General features: G+C 51.2%; 1 long non-coding RNA gene across 1 annotated transcript in view; it reads right to left on the bottom strand.

The window, feature by feature from the left end:
- Positions 1 to 9,662: 9,662 nt before the first annotated feature.
- Positions 9,663 to 22,345, bottom strand: part of LOC131276363 (uncharacterized) — a 51,535-nt gene continuing 38,852 nt past the window's right edge. Inside the window, exon 3 of the long non-coding RNA XR_009183874.2 lies at positions 9,663 to 9,932. This is a non-coding gene — a long non-coding RNA (uncharacterized lncRNA). The remainder of the gene's footprint in view (positions 9,933 to 22,345) is intronic.

The raw sequence follows: 22,345 nt of genomic DNA, 5'->3' as shown, positions 1-22,345 counted from the left end.
CTATTGATTGCCGTTCCAAGCTACCATAGCGGGCAATGCCGCAGGGATACTGTCCAGATTTCCAAACCGAAGCAGATAGGCCTTCTCGCCGAGGCGCAGCTGCCGGGTCGATCAAGCCCCAGGCCCTGGTGCTCCTGAGGGCTGCGGGGACACCCAGGACTGCGCTGCTGATGGCAGGTGGCTCCGGGCCTCAGTGGCCTGCCAGTGGGCTGTACTTGGGAATCCGTGCTCTTGCACGGGGTACGGGGTGGGGGGGTGGGGGAGTCGGTTGCAGGGGGGCCTCCCTACACATGCCTCTCCTTCTGTCACTTTGGCTGCGGCTGAGCCTGGCACTGGGTGCGTGCACGCTCAGGAGACAGGCTTCTGCATGTCTCTGGACAGGCCCCGTGCCAGCTGGGACCTGAGCCCCAGCGCAGGTGCACCACCTGCGCTCAGGTTCGTTGGACCGGCCCAGGTCAGCTGAGAGGGAGGAGAACGTGGTCGTCACCGCGGAGGGAAGCCAAAGTGCCGACACCTGCCAGCGGGAGAGCCGCATCCAACAGCCCTGTGGGATCTAAGCCCCCTCTCGCTCACATCCGCTGCCTCCGCCTGAACCCCTCCTTTCGGGGCGCCCAGACGGCGCCCGGGGTGGGGGTGGGGGAGGGGGAGGGGCAAGCGCTAGGCCTCCCGCGCCGCCGCAGACCGCTCTCTGACGCCCGCAAAGCCGGGAGCAAAGCGCAGGCGCCCCGGCCCGCTGGGCCGCCCACGCCCAGCGCCACTCACCCCGCACCCGGCAGACTCGCCCCGACCGCGCCCCTCCTGGTTGCTCTGGAGACGGTGGCCACTGGCGGGAGGTGCCCAAGCCCGGGAGCGGGAAGACGGTTGTGATGGATTGGGGGGGAGGGCAGGCGTTTTCTGCCCTCGGGAGTTGTCCCCAGTGGCAGTGCCGGGACAGATGCGGCCAATAGGCATCCTGCCGAAACCCACCCGGTGCACTTCGGGCAGCACGTCCACTGCCAGGAAAACCTCCGGCGCTGGGGGAAGCGGGGTTCCAAAATGTATACAGCGAATGCCAGCAGGAGGCCACGGGGACCCGACGGAAGGGGTCGCCGACGTGGGTGGAGCCTGCCGGGTGGGGACTGGGCTAGGAGAGAAGCTCTGCTATGCTGTCCTGGACAGTTGTTCCCTCCTGTCTGTCTGGTGAAAAGCCAAGAGACGGAAGAAGCTCCAGGAACGAGAGAGCGGCTCCGGTGCCCAAAGTCAGAGCCAAAACTTCCACCGCTAGGGGCCACTGTTGGATAGGAATAGTTCCTTCCTGACACTCGCTGGAGGCCAGAGGGCTGAGTTCTAAGGCAGGGGGAGGGGCAGGGCCCCTTGCAGAAGGGGCTGTGGGGGAAGGGACCTGTGGGCCAGCTCTGGGGCTGCTGGGAGAGCCCCCTCTCCATGCCATAGCTCACCTGGCCCAGGCCAAGGGTCTGGGTTGGGCCAGGCTGCCAGACCCGTCTGAAGAGGGGGTTTCCTCGCCAACCAAAGTCCCCGAGGCCTCCTCAAGCCGGGGCCTAGCTAGGGCCGGCCGGCGTTGCCCTGCAGCTCTCTCCCACGGCAATGGTCACAGACATGCTGTCTCCCATCGCTGTCACCCCCACCTTATGTCAGGGGAACCCCGGCCTTTCCCACCGGTGGCCTGCGGGCTTCGGCCTGGGCTCCCGGCCAGGCCTGCAGAGGCCTGTCTCCCGGAGAGGACAGGCCCAGGGTCTTCCCTCTCCCTTGTCAATGACCTCTCTTCCTCTGCGTTTCTTTTCTGGGACGAGAGGGGCCACAGAGCACCCCGACGACTCTGAGCAATGAGCCCGCCCTTCCTCCTCTCGCCCTCCTTTTTGGGACCGTACCGACCAACGAGCGTTTCTCTCGGCTCTGGGGCCGCGGGACGCAAAACGAAACTGCTTACCTATTGGGTGGTGAGACACTTGCGTGGAAATCATTTCTGCTCACTTGAGGCAGGCACTGCGGTCAAGTGGGCTTACAGGTCCAGGTGTTCCATGGACCGGGTATATTCTAAGCGGCCATCGTGACCGTCCAAAGCGGACGTATGGGTTGTCTGGGCAGTGACTCGAGTCGTACCCATCCGTTTATGGGGGGAAAAAAGGGAGAACCCATCATCTTCAGCACATTTCCCTCTGCCACAGCACGCCACGCAACCAGGTGATTTTCCTATTGATTGCCGTTCCAAGCTACCATAGCGGGCAATGCCGCAGGGATACTGTCCAGATTTCCAAACCGAAGCAGATAGGCCTTCTCGCCGAGGCGCAGCTGCCGGGTCGATCAAGCCCCAGGCCCTGGTGCTCCTGAGGGCTGCGGGGACACCCAGGACTGCGCTGCTGATGGCAGGTGGCTCCGGGCCTCAGTGGCCTGCCAGTGGGCTGTACTTGGGAATCCGTGCTCTTGCACGGGGTACGGGGTGGGGAGGTGGGGGAGTCGGTTGCAGGGGGGCCTCCCTACACATGCCTCTCCTTCTGTCACTTTGGCTGCGGCTGAGCCTGGCACTGGGTGCGTGCACGCTCAGGAGACAGGCTTCTGCATGTCTCTGGACAGGCCCCGTGCCAGCTGGGACCTGAGCCCCAGCGCAGGTGCACCACCTGCGCTCAGGTTCGTTGGACCGGCCCAGGTCAGCTGAGAGGGAGGAGAACGTGGTCGTCACCGCGGAGGGAAGCCAAAGTGCCGACACCTGCCAGCGGGAGAGCCGCATCCAACAGCCCTGTGGGATCTAAGCCCCCTCTCGCTCACATCCGCTGCCTCCGCCTGAACCCCTCCTTTCGGGGCGCCCAGACGGCGCCCGGGGTGGGGGTGGGGGAGGGGGAGGGGCAAGCGCTAGGCCTCCCACGCCGCCGCAGACCGCTCTCCGACGCCCGCAAAGCCGGGAGCAAAGCGCAGGCGCCCCGGCCCGCTGGGCCGCCCACGCCCAGCGCCGCCCTGGCGCGCAGGCGCCACTCACCCCGCCCCCGGCAGAATCGCCCCGACCCCGCCCCTCCTGGTTGCTCTGGAGACGGTGGCCACTGGCGGGAGGTGCCCAAGCCCGGGAGCGGGAAGACGGTTGTGATGGATTGGGGGGGAGGGGAGGCGTTTTCTGCCCTCGGGAGTTGTCCCCAGTGGCAGTGCCGGGACAGATGCGGCCAATAGGCATCCTGCCGAAACCCACCCGGTGCACTTCGGGCAGCGCGTCCACTGCCAGGAAAACCTCCGGCGCTGGGGGAAGCGGGGTTCCAAAATGTATACAGCGAATGCCAGCAGGAGGCCACGGGGACCCGACGGAAGTGGTCGCCGACGTGGGTGGAGCCTGCCGGGTGGGGACTGGGCTAGGAGAGAAGCTCTGCTATGCTGTCCTGGACAGTTGTTCCCTCCTGTCTGTCTGGTGAAAAGCCAAGAGACGGAAGAAGCTCCAGGAACGAGAGAGCGGCTCCGGTGCCCAAAGTCAGAGCCAAAACTTCCACCGCTAGGGGCCACTGTTGGATAGGAATAGTTCCTTCCTGACACTCGCTGGAGGCCAGAGGGCTGAGTTCTAAGGCAGGGGGAGGGGCAGGGCCCCTTGCAGAAGGGGCTGTGGGGGAAGGGACCCGTGGGCCAGCTCTGGGGCTGCTGGGAGAGCCCCCTCTCCATGCCATAGCTCACCTGGCCCAGGCCAAGGGTCTGGGTTGGGCCAGGCTGCCAGACCCGTCTGAAGAGGGGGTTTCCTCGCCAACCAAAGTCCCCGAGGCCTCCTCAAGCAGGGGCCTAGCTAGGGCCGGCCGGCGTTGCCCTGCAGGTCTCTCCCACGGCAATGGTCACAGACATGCTGTCTCCCATCGCCGTCACCTCCAGCTTATGTCAGGGGAACCCCGGCCTTTCCCACCGGTGGCCTGCGGGCTTCGGCCTGGGCTCCCGGCCAGGCCTGCAGAGGCCTGTCTCCCGGAGAGGACAGGCCCAGGGTCTTCCCTCTCCCTTGTCAATGACCTCTCTCTCTCTCTGCGTTTCTTTTCTGGGACGAGAGGGGCCCCAGATCACCCCGACGACTCTGAGCAAGGAGCCCGCCCTTCCTCCTCTCGCCCTCCTTTTTGGGACCGTACCGACCAACGAGCGTTTCTCTCGGCTCTGGGGCCGCGGGACGCAAAACGAAACTGCTTACCTATTGGGTGGTGAGACACTTGCGTGGAAATCATTTCTGCTCACTTGAGGCAGGCACTGCGGTCAAGTGGGCTTACAGGTCCAGGTGTTCCATGGACCGGGTATATTCTAAGCGGCCATCGTGACCGTCTAAAGAGGACGACGTATGGGTTGTCTGGGCAGTGACTCGAGTCGTACCCATCCGTTTCTGGGGGAAAAAAAGGGAAAACCCATCATCTTCAGCACATTTCCCTCTGCCACAGCACGCCACGCAACAAGGTGATTTTCCTATTGATTGCCGTTCCAAGCTACCATAGTGGGCAATGCCGCAGGGATACTGTCCAGATTTCCAAACCAAAGCAGATAGGCCTTCTCGCCGAGGCGCAGCTGCCCGGTCGATCAAGCCCCAGGCCCTGGTGCTCCTGAGGGCTGCGGGGACACCCAGGACTACGTTGCTGATGGCAGGTGGCTCCGGGCTTCAGTGGCCTGCCAGTGGGCTCTACTTGGGAATCCGTGCTCTTGCACGGGGTACGGGGTGGGTGGGGGGAGTCGGTTGCAGGGGGGCCTCCCTACTCATGCCTCTTCTTCTGTCACTTTGGCTGCGGCTGGGCCTGGCACTGGGCGCGTGCACGCTCAGGAGACAGGCTTCTGCATGTCTCTGGACAGGCCCCGTGCCAGCTGGGACCTGAGCCCCAGCGCAGGTGCACCACCTGCGCTCAGGTTCGTTGGACCCGCCCAGGTCAGCTGAGAGGGAGGAGAACGTGGTCGTCACAGCGGAGGGAAGCCAAAGTGCCGACACCTGCCAGCGGGAGAGCCGCATCCAACAGCCCTGTGAGATCTCAGCCCCCTCTCGCTCCATCCGCTGCCTCCGCCTGACCCCCTCTTTTCGGGGCGCCCAGACGGCGCCCGGGCTGGGGGTGGGGGAGGGGGAGGGGCAAGCGCTAGGCCTCCCGCGCCGCCGCACGCCGCTCTCTGACTCCCGCAAAGCCGGGAGCAAAGCGCAGGCGCCCCGGCCCGCTGGGCCGCCCACGCCCAGCGCCACTCACCCCGCCCCCGGCAGACTCGCCCCGACCCCGCCCCTCCTGGTTGCTCTGGAGACGGTGGCCACTGGCGGGAGGTGCCCAAGCCCGGGAGCGGGAAGACGGTTGTGATGGATTGGGGGGGAGGGGAGGCGTTTTCTGCCCTCGGGAGTTGTCCCCAGTGGCAGTGCCGGGACAGATGCCGCCAATAGGCATCCTGCCGAAACCCACCCGGTGCACTTCGGGCAGCGCGTCCACTGCCAGGAAAACCTCCGGCGCTGGGGGAAGCGGGGTTCCAAAATGTATACAGCGAATGCCAGCAGGAGGCCACGGGGACCCGACGGAAGGGGTCGCCGACGTGGGTGGAGCCTGCCGGGTGGGGACTGGGCTAGGAGAGAAGCTCTGCTATGCTGTCCTGGACAGTTGTTCCCTCCTGTCTGTCTGGTGAAAAGCCAAGAGACGGAAGAAGCTCCAGGAACGAGAGAGCGGCTCCGGTGCCCAAAGTCAGAGCCAAAACTTCCACCGCTAGGGGCCACTGGTGGATAGGAATAGTTCCTTCCTGACACTCGCTGGAGGCCAGAGGGCTGAGTTCTAAGGCAGGGGGAGGGGCAGGGCCCCTTGCAGAAGGGGCTGTGGGGGAAGGGACCCGTGGGCCAGCTCTGGGGCTGCTGGGAGAGCCCCCTCTCCATGCCATAGCTCACCTGGCCCAGGCCAAGGGTCTGGGTTGGGCCAGGCTGCCAGACCCGTCTGAAGAGGGGGTTTCCTCGCCAACCAAAGTCCCCGAGGCCTCCTCAAGCAGGGGCCTAGCTAGGGCCGGCCGGCGTTGCCCTGCAGGTCTCTCCCACGGCAATGGTCACAGACATGCTGTCTCCCATCGCCGTCACCTCCAGCTTATGTCAGGGGAACCCCGGCCTTTCCCACCGGTGGCCTGCGGGCTTCGGCCTGGGCTCCCGGCCAGGCCTGCAGAGGCCTGTCTCCCGGAGAGGACAGGCCCAGGGTCTTCCCTCTCCCTTGTCAATGACCTCTCTTTTCTGGGACGAGAGGGGCCCCAGAGCACCCCGACGAATCTGAGCAAGGAGCCCGCCCTTCCTCCTCTCGCCCTCCTTTTTGGGACCGTACCGACCAACGAGCGTTTCTCTCGGCTCTGGGGCCGCGGGACGCAAAACGAAACTGCTTACCTATTGGGTGGTGAGACACTTGCGTGGAAATCATTTCTGCTCACTTGAGGCAGGCACTGCGGTCAAGTGGGCTTACAGGTCCAGGTGTTCCATGGACCGGGTATATTCTAAGCGGCCATCGTGACCGTCCAAAGCGGACGTATGGGTTGTCTGGGCAGTGACTCGAGTCGTACCCATCCGTTTATGGGGGGAAAAAAGGGAGAACCCATCATCTTCAGCACATTTCCCTCTGCCACAGCACGCCACGCAACCAGGTGATTTTCCTATTGATTGCCGTTCCAAGCTACCATAGCGGGCAATGCCGCAGGGATACTGTCCAGATTTCCAAACCGAAGCAGATAGGCCTTCTCGCCGAGGCGCAGCTGCCGGGTCGATCAAGCCCCAGGCCCTGGTGCTCCTGAGGGCTGCGGGGACACCCAGGACTGCGCTGCTGATGGCAGGTGGCTCCGGGCCTCAGTGGCCTGCCAGTGGGCTGTACTTGGGAATCCGTGCTCTTGCACGGGGTACGGGGTGGGGGGGTGGGGGAGTCGGTTGCAGGGGGGCCTCCCTACACATGCCTCTCCTTCTGTCACTTTGGCTGCGGCTGAGCCTGGCACTGGGTGCGTGCACGCTCAGGAGACAGGCTTCTGCATGTCTCTGGACAGGCCCCGTGCCAGCTGGGACCTGAGCCCCAGCGCAGGTGCACCACCTGCGCTCAGGTTCGTTGGACCGGCCCAGGTCAGCTGAGAGGGAGGAGAACGTGGTCGTCACCGCGGAGGGAAGCCAAAGTGCCGACACCTGCCAGCGGGAGAGCCGCATCCAACAGCCCTGTGGGATCTAAGCCCCCTCTCGCTCACATCCGCTGCCTCCGCCTGACCCCCTCCTTTCGGGGCGCCCAGACGGCGCCCGGGGTGGGGGTGGGGGAGGGGGAGGGGCAAGCGCTAGGCCTCCCACGCCGCCGCAGACCGCTCTCCGACGCCCGCAAAGCCGGGAGCAAAGCGCAGGCGCCCCGGCCCGCTGGGCCGCCCACGCCCAGCGCCGCCCTGGCGCGCAGGCGCCACTCACCCCGCCCCCGGCAGAATCGCCCCGACCCCGCCCCTCCTGGTTGCTCTGGAGACGGTGGCCACTGGCGGGAGGTGCCCAAGCCCGGGAGCGGGAAGACGGTTGTGATGGATTGGGGGGGAGGGGAGGCGTTTTCTGCCCTCGGGAGTTGTCCCCAGTGGCAGTGCCGGGACAGATGCGGCCAATAGGCATCCTGCCGAAACCCACCCGGTGCACTTCGGGCAGCGCGTCCACTGCCAGGAAAACCTCCGGCGCTGGGGGAAGCGGGGTTCCAAAATGTATACAGCGAATGCCAGCAGGAGGCCACGGGGACCCGACGGAAGTGGTCGCCGACGTGGGTGGAGCCTGCCGGGTGGGGACTGGGCTAGGAGAGAAGCTCTGCTATGCTGTCCTGGACAGTTGTTCCCTCCTGTCTGTCTGGTGAAAAGCCAAGAGACGGAAGAAGCTCCAGGAACGAGAGAGCGGCTCCGGTGCCCAAAGTCAGAGCCAAAACTTCCACCGCTAGGGGCCACTGTTGGATAGGAATAGTTCCTTCCTGACACTCGCTGGAGGCCAGAGGGCTGAGTTCTAAGGCAGGGGGAGGGGCAGGGCCCCTTGCAGAAGGGGCTGTGGGGGAAGGGACCCGTGGGCCAGCTCTGGGGCTGCTGGGAGAGCCCCCTCTCCATGCCATAGCTCACCTGGCCCAGGCCAAGGGTCTGGGTTGGGCCAGGCTGCCAGACCCGTCTGAAGAGGGGGTTTCCTCGCCAACCAAAGTCCCCGAGGCCTCCTCAAGCAGGGGCCTAGCTAGGGCCGGCCGGCGTTGCCCTGCAGGTCTCTCCCACGGCAATGGTCACAGACATGCTGTCTCCCATCGCCGTCACCTCCAGCTTATGTCAGGGGAACCCCGGCCTTTCCCACCGGTGGCCTGCGGGCTTCGGCCTGGGCTCCCGGCCAGGCCTGCAGAGGCCTGTCTCCCGGAGAGGACAGGCCCAGGGTCTTCCCTCTCCCTTGTCAATGACCTCTCTCTCTCTCTGCGTTTCTTTTCTGGGACGAGAGGGGCCCCAGATCACCCCGACGACTCTGAGCAGGAGCCCGCACTTCCTCCTCTCGCCCTCCTTTTTGGGACCTTACCGACCAACGAGCGTTTCTCTCGGCTCTGGGGCCGCGGGACGCAAAACGAAACTGCTTACCTATTGGGTGGTGAGACACTTGCGTGGAAATCATTTTTGCTCACTTGAGGCAGGCACTGCGGTCAAGTGGGCTTACAGGTCCAGGTGTTCCATGGACCGGGTATATTCTAAGCGGCCATCGTGACCGTCCAAAGCGGACGTATGGGTGGTCTGGGCAGTGACTCGAGTCGTACCCATCCGTTTTAGGGGGAAAAAAAGGGAGAACCCATCATCTTCAGCATATTTCCCTCTGCCACAGCACGCCACGCAACAAGGTGATTTTCCTATTGATTGCCGTTCCAAGCTACCATAGCGGGCAATGCCGCAGGGATACTGTCCAGATTTCCAAACCGAAGCAGATATGCCTTCTCGCCGAGGCGCAGCTGCCTGGTCGATCAATCCCCAGGCCCTGGTGCTCGTAAGGGCTGTGGACAAAGTCAGAAGAGACTTGTGGACAAAGATCACCTCTATGTCCTGCCCTGTCATAGAAAAACACAAACTCTAAAGTAGGGCAACTGAGATGGCACTGAACTTCATCTACCATGACCATAGAAACTGTGGGTCTCTGTAGCCCTCAAAAGAACTAATACCTGGGGTTGTATCTACTTTATCTGGCTCTGGGATAACAGGATTATTAACCACCTTTACTTTAAGGCATTAAAAGTTTTAAATTGGGGTACCAGAGGACAAACTGCTTTTTAGTTCTACAGCCTAGATGATTCTTTTAATCTGCCACTCCTAGCCCTTCACTCAGAGCTCTGGCAAAGGGAAGGCCCAGGGGGCTGGGAAGGTTAAAGGGCTCAGGAAAACCTTTCCCTTTCCCAATTCCCAAATGACCCACTCCCTTCCCTTCCCACACTTTCCCACATTAACCACATCCCTCATTAGTGTGGTACATCTGTTACAATTGGTGACCACCTACTGGAGCACTGACACTAAGTGGGGATTATACTTTACATTATAGTTTAAATTCTCTCCCATACAATTTTGTAAGTATGACAAGATATATAAAGGCCTGCACCTGACACTGCAACATCATTGAGCACAATTCCAATGTCCTGAAAATGCCCCCTTATTATACCTATACCCTCTCCCTCCCCTCAGAACCTCTGGGGGCCACTGCTTCCTCATCAATGATAAATGTTCTCCCATTACTAGAATCACAATAAGTCTGTAACAGAATAACAGTCAGTCTACTGTAGTCCATCATTCATTCCCCAATTGCAAGGATTCTGGAAAGGTGATGCCCAGTCTGTCTCTGAGAGAAGGCTTAGATCCCAAGGGGCAGGCAGATGAGACTATCTTCTTGAAGTTGCAGACTCTGTTCTTTGGAATGGCTGTTGTCCATTCTCATCTCCTTGTCAGATGTCCTTGGTAAGTTCAATGAACTGGAGAGTAGGTGTTGCAAATCTCTTGAGCTTCGGAGTCCACTGGCACATAGAAAGCCCAAAACTTTAAGTCTTGTGGACATAAACCTATCAGTTCTATTACTAACTATAGGCTCAGATACAATGGGCAGAAGATCCATGTGTTTGGAAACTACAACTGAGTCCAACTCTGTCACACTGGGGAGCATAAATTCCAAAGTAGGACCCAATGGCGGGGTGCCAAACTCCTCAAACGTCGACCCAGCCTATAGTGTCTGGCTGTCTGCAGAGCCCTCGGGAACCTAGCTATTTGAGGCAATTATTTACTATGGCAGTCAATCAGATCCTGCTAGGATGTGCATAAATGTAACCTCTAGCATGACCTCCCCATTCACTTTGAAGTCTCTTAACCATATAAACTCATTTGTCTTTACTCTTTCCTCCTTTTGATCAATGTCCAGTTGCATTGCTACTTGGTGCTTGGTGGTAATCCCTCGGTGCATGGGAGCCTCATCCCTGGGCATTATGTCCCATGCCAGGGGGAAGATAGTGTATTTATATGCTGAATTTGGCTAAGAGGCCACACTTAAGCAACAAGGACGCTCTCAGGAGGTAACTCTTAGGCAGCCTATAACACTAAGCTAGGTTTCAATTTCAAAAGTAAAGGTTCAAAAGCACAGTCATCAATATCAAGGGTCCATCAATGGCCCATCCTCTTTTACTAGTCACTGCCTGTATACTCAGGGGGTTCTTGCTGTCCCATTAAGGAATATGGCAGAACTGGAAATTTAATGTTCTGGTTATTGTGTGAATCTTCACCCACTGTGACAATGCCCCATGAACATTTGACCACATGCCTTACATATATGCCCCAGGTGAACCTCTTCCCATGAATCGCCCATCATTGACAGCCCACACCATTGATCCTCCCCTGCCACAGTTGGAACCCTTCTTAGATCCAACATTTATTCAAAAAATGAAGCCAATGAAATAACCAAACAGAATAAGAAAATGAAATGATAGGTTAAAAAATAAAAATTGAAAAAAATTGAAAAAAAAATTAAAAATAAAATTTTCATTGTGCCTTTCATCACTATAAGATCTGTTGTCTTGTATGTGCAGTGACATTTTCTTCCATTTATTCCCCCAGAGTCTTATTTTCTTCACTGTACCTTCAGAGAAGCTTTAGGTTATTTAAAAAAAAAGCCATGTACAGAAGATAGGGTTTTCCCATATACCCAATATCTTCCCCCTTTTCCTGTTTCCCCCATCAATAACATTTTACATGTGGATGGTACATTTGTTACAATTGATGTACAAATATTGAAGCATTGCTACTAACCATGGTCAATGATTTACATTATGGTTTATAATTTGGACCCTACACTTTTATAAATTTTGATGACATTTAACAAGGCCTGCATCCATCACTGTAAGACCATGTGGAACAATTCCATCACCCCAAAAATGCCCCAAGTTCCACCTATTTTATTTCTCTCTTGCCTCCCCTTAGGATCTGGGCAAGCATCATGCTTCATTCCATAAGAACGAGATTCATAGTTACTTACAACAACACTGAGTGCTTCATACACTGGCCTGTCCTCCCATTTAAGGCACTGCCTATAATCTTAAGAGACTCCTGCCACTCTGAGAACACAGCAGGACTGACTCCCCAGGAGACCACAACTTCCCTCTCATTATGTGGGTCTCCACCCTCTGATAACACATACTATGATGGGATGAACACTCACACACTCCCTAGAGGCCTGCCTCAGGTGTACCATGCCCTGCATGCTCCCCACATCCAAAACCCTAAACCAATAACTCTCCCTTCCATATTTGCCAAAATAACATTCTCAATGTTGTCGTTTCAACCACATACCCACAAATCCCCAGTGTTCACCTGCTCCCTCCCCCAACCCTCTTCCCAGTTCCCTGTACAGTCCAACCCACCTTACCTTCCCCTCCCCAACCCCTCACAAACCAGCACCACTGAACCCAAGAGCCTCACTGCACCACTGTCACACCCATTCACTACAACACTAATCCCCAGAGCTCATCTGTTCCCTCCCCCAACCCTTGCCCCAGTTCCATGGACAGTGCAACCCACCCCCACCCTACCCCCTCGCAGACCAGCACCACCCATCCCAATAGCCTCACTGCACCACCATCATGCCCAGCCACTGCACAGATAGATACACCCTTCCACCTTATCATCAATTTTGCCCATAAGGGCACTGGCCCACAACCCACTACACCATTTCTGACAGACACTTAAATTTAAGAAAGGATTAAAATAAAGTGGTCATTTATTGGCAAAGCAGCTGTGTTTCATAGATAGGGCACTGACCTTGGAGTTTCCACTCCCAGGTGTGAATCCAGCTCTGAGTCACATTAAGTTGTGAGATCTCAGGCAAGACATTGGACCTTTAATTAACCTTCCCAAGCATCTACAGTACATACTTGATATATATTAAGTCATTCATAGACAAATGTAATGGTTGATATATTCTCCTCCTCCTCAGGTGGAAAAACTGAGGTACAGAATTATACATGCAACAATGACAAAAAAACAAGTGAACTTCATCAGAAGTCAAAAGTTTTGTCAGTCAAAGAACATTATCAAGAAAGTGTAAAGAACCTACAGAAAAGTTGCAAATCTTATTTCTAGTATGGGTTTAAATATCCAGTATGTATAAAAGAACACCTACAACTCAACAACAAAAAGAAAAAAAAAACAATTAAAAATGGGCAAAGGACTTGAATAGATAATTCTCCAGAAGATATATCAAGTACCAATAAGCACATGAAAAGATATTCAAAGTCATTATTCATTAGGGAAATTCCTATAGAACATACAATATCTGCAGGGTCAGCCTTTGTGGATACATGGAGATTGAAATGATCTGGAAGATGTCAAGAAGACACTGCCAATTTTGGAAATTTAGGTGAATACAGAACAAATGGGAGGCACCATGGAAACCTGTCACTGAATTTTAGAACCATTTGTAGGCTGATTATTATAAGTTACTTTAGATTGCCATTAACTACAATTCTTTTCTTCTATTGTCTTTGCTATTCTTCTTACAGTAAGACGGATGGCCCAGCAGCAGCTCATACAGTACTTGTTAATCCACAAACTCCACTCTACCCTCCTGCCCAAGGCTAGAATACTACTTGAGTAATTCATGGTTAAACAATTAGTGTGCTCACAGATACTCTGTGTCATCCAAGCTCCCAAGGAATAAATGATAGTGGAGCTTCCCAAAAACCAAGAAGATGAGGTAGCCCAACTAATGCTGAGGTGAGGTCACTATTCTTTGTCTAAGATATAAATGTTACCCTTTTTGTTTCTTTCTCTTTCCATTGACTTCAGATAAGGTTATCTAATTACGTATAATATATTTCATACATACAATTTCCTAGGAGAGGCAAGTGTCGAGTGCGGTCCTCTTCAAACTGACCCCTTCTTTAAAAGAGCATCCACAAAAGGCAGCAGATTATAAACTATGTGGTTGGGGTCTTTACCTCAGCAAAATTTTTCCCTCCACTGATTAAGAATTTTATAATCACAAAGCAAAACGGACTTGAGAGATTTATGTTCAAGCAAAGCATGTGCCCTACCACAGATGTCCCTCCACTTGCTTATGGGGTCTTCGACTTGACCACAGTTTCCCATCTGTTCTTCTAAAGCACCAAGGGAACAAAGTACCTGAGCAAACACTACACAGCATGATCCACTATGGAGTTTTCATTTCTGTAATTGGGAATGACACTAAGCAGAAGCAAAAACAGCACATATTTTGGAAGCACTCATGTTTGAGGAAATATCTGCATAAGAAAATCAGAGCATTCTTGCTGGCTTTGTCTGGAGAGTCATTCTGTTTCCATATCCCGGAAGAAATGAAGATTGGGGTATGGCTAAAGAAAAGAGAGTTTCCAGGTAAAGAACTAGGTCTTACAAGCATCAATGTTCCCTTAGATGGCATGGACTCTGTGTACAGGGACTGGGGACTGTCTATGTGCAAGTCTGAGTGGTGTGCTTGTGAATGTGGGGGCAGGGGAGGGGGTGTGAGTGTGTGTCCTGGAGAGGGACAGTGGGATGCATATCCTTGAACACACTTCTAGCCTCCACTCTACACCCAGATCCAAAATTCAAGGATTAGGAATAAAACCTGAACTTGTTCTCAGTTGAGAGGGATTGCTGTCCAGCTGCCCCTCAATACTTCCCAAGGCCTGGCAGGCTTTCTGGAGGACTTGTGTGAAGGGGCTATTGCCTGGCTTGTTCCACACACTGGCTCTCACACTCCTGCTGACATGGTTTCCTGGAATGAACCAGACCCACCACAGAATCTCTGGACCACAGGGCCCAGGGCTCCCTGCTCTTCTCAGAACCCACAGCTCCAGTGAGACAGGTCAGCCTTGTCCCCCAGACTCTACCAATGCCCCTCCCTGTGAAGTTTCCTCAGGCCATAGTTTTCCTGCACTGGGTCATTCCAACAGGCACAAATGTTTTCTTCCTTCCCCCAGCTGTCAACACTGTTTCAGAGCAAGTCTGGTTCCAAAAATTATTCTGCACTGGTTCAAGAGAAGAGACTTGGGAAGAATGAAGAGTTGAAGAGAAAGAAAAGGAAATGTGGAGCAGGTCAGAAGAAGGGAAGGGAAGTAAGTGTATATGGAATCCACTGCTTTTCTAGCTTTCTTTTTGGCATTTCAGGAAATTCAGCAAAACTGAGGGGAACACTAGGTAACTGCAATTAACTTTTTATGTGAACATGCAAGTGGAGCTGGGAACTAGCTGGTAAAAATAGGCACAGGAAGTAAAGATGCCCTGACAACTTCTACCCAGGGGACAGAAACGCTTTCCATAAAAGCCCTTTAGTTGCTTGGCCATCCATTCAATGGCTCCTTAATTTGGGCAAGAGAGCTGTAGGTGCATGTAGGGTCACTGTATACAGCTTCCTCTTCCATTAATCTGTGCCTTTCCAGATTCTAGAACTTGTGTTTGTGTTCCAGATCCTAGTATCAACAGCTACAAAGACCATGCATGAACTGAAGGTCTTTGCCAGAGCCTCAGAGGAGCTGGTGTTTGCAGACTGAAAGGCATAATTCCATGAAATGGAGAAACCTCAGTACTCAACCCCTTATACCCATTCTCTAATCAGCTGATTTAGTGAAAGTCTGGTTTTTAGTTTGACAGATTTAAAGTGAGGTTTAGAGACTTTACTTTTAATGTTAGGTATTATTATACTAAACAATATTTATCTCCTACAAGTTTTCTTAATATTTATCAAGCACTCTAAAGAGAGTTAGAACTTCCTGAATTATCCTATGTCTGTTTCCCTAGTAGCTTTCACCAAAGACACTCTCATACAACCCTCATTTAGTCATAGTGGAACAAGTGTAAATGTAATACTTAATTAAGCATCTGTCCTCAGGTCAATGTTTTTCTAAACATACCTTTACTGAACTTTGTTCACTCAGCTGGAAGGGAATGTGGGAACAATATTACCCAGGGTCTAACAGTATAACTTGGACTTCCTGTCTTTTATACTTGCAAATTAATTTTGTTGGGTGCGGTCACCCCTCGGGCTGAAGTGTGGTTTGCTGGCCTGGCGAGGGGAGCGGCCGCGGTAGGCCTAATTCCGCTGCCCCCATAATAGGGTGGTTGGTCGGGCCCACCGCCACCCCTGAAGGAAGCTTGGCATGGGCGCAGAGTGCCCTCGGGTCTCCCCTTCTCGGCAGCCATGCTTCCGCGGCTGCCCCTCCTCCCAGATGGCGCCACCCAATGCCTTGTGGGGCGGCACCCTTCTTCTTCCTTCTCCCTGCGCAGGCGCAGGGCAGAAAATTCCAGTCTGCCCTTTTCCCCTCCCCCGACAGCAGCAACAGCCAGGCGTGGGCGGAGAAATCCAGTCTACCCTTTTCCCCTCCCCTGACAGCAGCAACAGCCAGGTGTGGGCGGAAAAATCCAGTCTGCCCTTTTCCCTCCCCCTGACAGCAGCAACAGCCAGGCGTGGGCGGGAAACTCAAGTCTGCCCTCCACCCCAGCAACAGCAGCCACCAATCCCTAAACCCTGCCCCTTCCCCCAGCAACAGTGACAGCCAATCCCTAACCACCACCCCTCCCCCATCCAGTACCGCCCACTGACCTTTCACCGGCAACCAATCAGAACAGGGCGTGGCTTCGACCAATCAGCCTTCCCCAGCCCCTATAAAACTGTTGCCTCTCCCTCAGTAAAGTGGACTTGTGTGTTTACCTTGTCTCCGCGGTAGTTCTTCTGCCATGCGCCCTCCAGTCCTGAGAGCCCCCGACAAGGGCCTGGCCTCCCTTGTCCCCAGTTTATTGCCTGCTTCTCCGGGCGGCCCCTTCGTCGCCGGCTTTGCCGGGTGACCCCATCAGCCGAACCGCGCAACCCCTGTGAGACCGACCCCTCGTCTGCTGCCGGACCGACCCCTCGTCCCAAGCGGGACCGACCCCTCGTCCAAAGCTGGACCGACCCCTCGTCCGCAGCCAGACTCCACCTCTACCGACCGAGCAAGCCGCCGCAGTTGGGTATAAAAATGGCTCCATTTTCTTCTGACACAATGCACTGTCTTCAAAAACCTTGATGGGGATCTAATTTTCTTTCTATCTATTGTGCTAAACGCACAAATGATTTTTCTTTTTCTGCAAAGCCCATCAATTCTACTACACTATATATTGTCATTATATTCATTCTTATTCAGTGCTCAGTATGTACTTTCAATAAGAAACTTCAAAGCATTCCTTCTATTTACAGACAAAAATGACATCTTATGGGAAACGGACTTTGGCCCAGTGGTTAGGGCGTCCGTCTACCATATGGGAGGTCTGCGGTTCAAACCCCGGGCCTCCTTGACCTGTGTGGAGCTGGCCATGTGCAGTGCTGATGTGCGCAAGGAGTGCCGTGCCACGCAAGGGTGTCCCCCGCGTGGGGGAGCCCCACACGCAAGGAGTGCGCCCGTGAGGAAAGCTGCCCAGCGTGAAAAGAAAGAGCAGCCTGCCCAGGAATGGCACCGCCCACACTTCCCATGCCACTGACGACAACAGAAGCGGACAAAGAAACAAGACGCAGCAAATAGACACCAAGAACAGACAACCAGGGGAGGGGGGGAAATTAAATAAATAAATAAATCTTAAAAAAAAAAAAAGAAAATTTGTTTCAGGTCTCTGCTTTGGTTTTGTCTTTTCATGCACTCCAGTTATTAACATACTGGCTCTTCTGTACCTATCATTAGCTTTTGACACTTTTTCTCAAATCTTTAAACAAATTTTTATTTCTCTTGAATATTTTTTCTCTTCATCAATTTCTATTTCTTATAAGGCATTATCATTCACTGTGTTTCTTCTAGCTTGCATTACATTTTGAAGTGATTTTTCCTTCTTCTTTTCCATCTTCTTTCCACATTTCTGTCCCTTCATTTTTTATTTCTTATCTGATGTCTTTTAATACCTTCCTTCATTTTCTTAATGCCTTATGCCATGCTTTTTTGAAAAACTACAACATAAAGGACACTGAAATGAAGATTTTTTCATTTCATTCTATGCTGTTACTCTGCATTTATTCCTTTTTTTGCCCTCTATTACCTTTGTATGTCGATTGACATGAGTATTTTTTCTATTGGTCAATTTATATGATTTTCCCCCTTGAATTTGTAGGCAGTATTATGATTCAGAATAGCTTTCCCAACCTCACAGAGCTGTCTCTCCTGTAGTTTCTGTAAAATGCTCAAAAATATGGCAGTTTAATTCTGGGTATTTCCTGGTTCCATATTTTTCCCACTCTTAAATATAGGTCTTTGTTCTCTCTGCCTCTATTGTACCCTGTTGTTTCCATTCTGCATATGATTATTGGGGGTTTTTTTAGATTTTTTAAAATTTATTTCTCTTCCTCCCCCTTGTTGTCTGTTCTCTGTGTCTGTTTGCTGTGTGTTTTTCTTTGTCTGCTTCTGTTGTTATCAGCAGCACAGGAATCTGTGTTTGTTTGTTTTTTGTGTCATCTTGCTGAGTCAGCTCTCTATGTGTGTGGTACCATTCTTGGGCAGACTGCACTTTTTTCATGCTGGGTGGCTCTCCATATTGCATGCATTCCTTGCCTGTGGGGTTCCCCTATGCTGGGGACACCCCTGCGTGGCAGGGCACTCCTTGCATGCATCAGCACTGCATGTAGGCCAGCTCACTACATGGGTCAGGAGGCCCTGGGTTTGAACCTTGGACCTCAGATGTGGTAGGCAGATGCCCTAACCATTGGGCCAAATCTGCTTCCCTTTAGTTTCTTATTACTGTTGAAACTGAAGGTAAGTTCAAGTCAATTCAAAGACGGTTATCATCAATTTGTGATGTTAAATATAAACTCCAACATAACCCTACAAATAAAATATCTAAAAAATTTCAGAAAAAGAAATAAGAATGGGAAAAAACTGTTTCACTACAAAAGATCAACTATACACAAAAGAAGGCAGGAATGGAGAAAATGAAGGGAAAAAGTATAAGATGTATAAAAAATGAATTTAAAATGCCTAAATGAATCCTGATTTTCAAAGTACTTGCTTCAAAATAAATAGATTATAAGGTGTACACCCAAGAGACTTCAGTCTTTGGACTGTCCATGTCACAGCTGGGCTTTGAATCTCAACAGTTCATTGGACTCACCCAGTACAACTAACTAGAAAATGATGGCACAATAATGATGGGTTGATGACACAACAATGGTCCCAAGAAACATAAAGAGTCTACAGTTGTAAGCAAGATATTCTCATGCATCTTGCTCTATGGGAGGAAAGCCCCCTCTCAATTAGAGGTGGAATGGGCATCCATCCCAGAATCCTCAGCACTGGGGGAATGAACTATGGACTAAAGTAGACTTACTGGTATCCTACTACAGACTTATTGTGATTCTAGCAATGGAAGATTTATATCATTGATGTGAAGGCAGTGGCCATTAGAGGTTCTGAGGGAAAGGAGAGGGAAAAACAGATATAAAATGGGTGCATTCTTGGGACTTGGGAATTGCCCTGAATGACATTGCAATGACAGATACAGGCCATTATATATCTTCCCATAACCTATAAAATGTGTGGGAGAGAATATAAATTACAATGTTAACTATAATCCATGATTAGAGGCAATGCTCCAAAATATGTTCATCAACTGTAATGAATGTACCACACTGATGGAGGACGTTAATGTTGGAAAATGGGGGAGGTATATGGAGGGGGGCATACAGAAATCCCCTATGTTTTTTATACATAATTTATGTAATCTAAGTATCTTTTAAAAAATAAAGAAGTAGATTAAACTCGCCAATCGAAATACACATATTGGCAGAATGTATTGTAAAAAATACTTCAAACACCTATGTTATTTTCAAGACACTCACTTTAGATCCAAAGAAACAAATAGTTTGGAAATTTTTAAAAGAAAAAAATGTTACATACTAAGAGTAACTAGAAGAGAGCAGGGGTGGCTAAACTACTAGCAGAATAAAATAGCCTTGTAGTCCAAAACTACAACAAAAGAAAATGGAGGACACTATATATTAAGAAAAGGGTCAATCCACCAGAAGGTATAGCAATAGACAACATATATACACAGAGCCACAAAATACATGAAACAACATTGGCAAAACTGAAAGACAAAATAGTTATACAGTAATAGTTGGAGACTTCAAAGCACCACTTTCAAGAATGAATCAACAGGAAGCAGACTTGGCCCAGTGGTTAGAGTGTCTGTCTACCACATGGCAGGTCCACGGTTCAAACCCCGGACCTCCTTGACCTGTGTGGAGTTGGCCCATGTGCAGTGCTGATGTGCACAAGGAGTGCCGTGCCATGCAGGGGAGCCCCATACGGAAAGAGTGTGCCCCATAAGGAGAGCCGCCTAGTGTGAAACAAAGTGCAGCCTGCCTAAGAATGGCACCGTCAACATGGAGAGCTGGCACAAGATAACTCAACAAAAGAGACACAGATTCCCATGCCGCTGAGAACAACAGAAACGGACAAAGAAGATGCAGCAAATAGACACAGAACAGACAACCCGGGGCGGGGGGGGGGGGCAAGGGGAGAGAAATAAATAAATAAATAAATAAATCTTAAAAAAAGAGAGAGAGAATGAATCAGGGAAGTGGATGTGCCTTAACTGATAGAATGTCTGCCTACCATATAGGAAGTCCAGTGTTCCATAACCAGGGCCTTGAGGCCCATGTGGTGAGCTGGCCCATGCACAGTACTGCCATGTGCAAGGAGTGCTATGCCATGCATGGGTGCCCCCAGTGTAGGGGTGCCCCATGCACAAGGAGTGCACCCCTCAAGGAGAGTCACCCCACATGAAAAACACAGCCCACACAGGAGTGCCACCACACACAAGGGAGACCTGACACAGCAATATGATGCAACCAAGAGACACAAATTCCCAGTGCCACCTGACAAGAATGCAAGCAGACACAAAAGAACACACAGCTAATGGACACAGAGAGCAGACAACTGAGGGGAAGGGGAAAGAAATTAAATAAATCTTAAAAAAAAAAGAATGAGTCAATCATTAAGACAGAGTTTCAGAACAGAAAATGAGGATGTGAACAATATTAAAAACAAACTGCACCTAATATATATAGAACACCACTCAACAACAGTAGAATACTCATTCTTCTAAAGTGTCCATGGACATTTTCCAGGCTAGGCACAAGACAACAAAAATTAAAAGATAGAAATCACAAAAAATCCTCTCCTACCCCAATGCATTTATATAAAAATCAATAGAAAGAAAACTGGAATTATACGATTAAGTGGAAAATATATGACCCATTTTTAAATAACTAATGGGCTAATTTTCTGAAATCCACCTACAAAGAAAATCAGAAAATTCTTAGAGAAATTTTTTTTTTAATGTGCAAAAAACTATGGAAAGGAGCAAGACAGTACTCACTAGGAAAAATAACTATAAATTCTTATATTAAGGAAGAATTAATAACCTAATTTCATATGTTGAGGAAAGAAGAGAAAACCAAACCTAACATTAGTAGGAGGAAGGAAATAATAAAGATTATAGAGTGGAGACAAGTGAGATAAAAAATAGAAAAACAAATGAGAGGATCAATGAAACCAAACTTTGGTTCTTTGAAAAGATTAATAAAATTGACAAGCCTTTATCCAGACAAACAAAGAGAAATGAGAGAAGATGCAAATAACTATTTAAGGAATGAAAGTGGGAACATTAACAGTCACCTGGCAGAATTTAAAGGGTTATAAGAGAATACTATGAACATTCATATATCAACAAACTAGATAACCAGAAGATATGAACAAATTCCTAAAATATAAAAATAACCTGCCTTGACACAAGAAGATATAAAAGATCTTAACAGACATATGAAAGCAAAGAGATTGAATAAATAATCAAAAACCTCCCATCAAGGAAAGGTCAAAGTCCAGATGACTTCAGGGAGAATTGTAACAAACATTCAAACAAGAATTAACACCAATCCTTCCCAAACTCTTCCAAAAAACTAAGGCTACTATTGTTCTAATACCAAACCAGATAGACACATCAAAAGACAAAGAATAACTTCCATATGAATATAGAAGCAAAAACTCCCAACAAAACACTGGCAAATCAAATCAAACTACATATATTATAAGGATTATACCCCATGGCCAAGGGTGACATATCCCCAGAATGCAGTGGTGGGTCAACCTAAGAAAATCACTCACTGTAGTAACACCACATTAAAACAAAGGAGGGAAAAACCTATGATCACTTCAATAGCACTGAGAAGGCTTCTGATGAAAGCTACCATGATTTCATAATAAAATCACTCAGAAAAACAGAAATGAAAGGTAACAACCATAACAAGTAAATACAAAAAACTCACAGCTAACATCATAGTCAACATGAGAATGAAAGCTTGCAATGAAAGAATGAAGCCTGAGGTCAAGAACAAGACAAGGATGCCCACTGTTACCACTTCTATTCAAAATTAAACTGGAAGTTCTAGCCAGGGTTATTAGGCAAAAAAAGAGAAAGGCATTCAATTCAGAAATCAAAAACTACCACTATTCTCAGATGGTATGATCCTTCATATTGAAGATCCCAAAGAATGCACAAGAAATCTACTACAGGAAATAAATTCAGAAAAGTTACAGGGTATAAGATAAACACTAAAAAAAAAATCAGTTTTGTTTTTCCATACCAGGAAAGAACAATCTGAAATGGGCATTAAACATCAATTCCAGTAGCTGCAACACCTACTCTGCAGTTCATTGGCATCACCCAGGGTAATTAACAAGGAGGCGAGGATGGACAACCACCATACCAAGGAAACAAGAGTCTACAACTGCAAGCAAGAGAGTCCCATCCATCAGCCATATAGGACTGAAGCCTCCTCTCAATTAGAGGTGGAGTAGGTATCCCCATCCCAGAATCCTTAGGATTGGGGAATAAAATATGGATGAGAGTGGAC

This window comes from Dasypus novemcinctus, chromosome 28, assembly GCF_030445035.2.
Source record: "Dasypus novemcinctus isolate mDasNov1 chromosome 28, mDasNov1.1.hap2, whole genome shotgun sequence".
In the NCBI taxonomy this organism is placed as follows: Eukaryota; Metazoa; Chordata; class Mammalia; order Cingulata; family Dasypodidae; genus Dasypus; species Dasypus novemcinctus.
The sequence above is the reverse complement of the archived record's forward strand: the minus strand, read 5'-3'. Positions and strand labels throughout refer to the sequence as shown.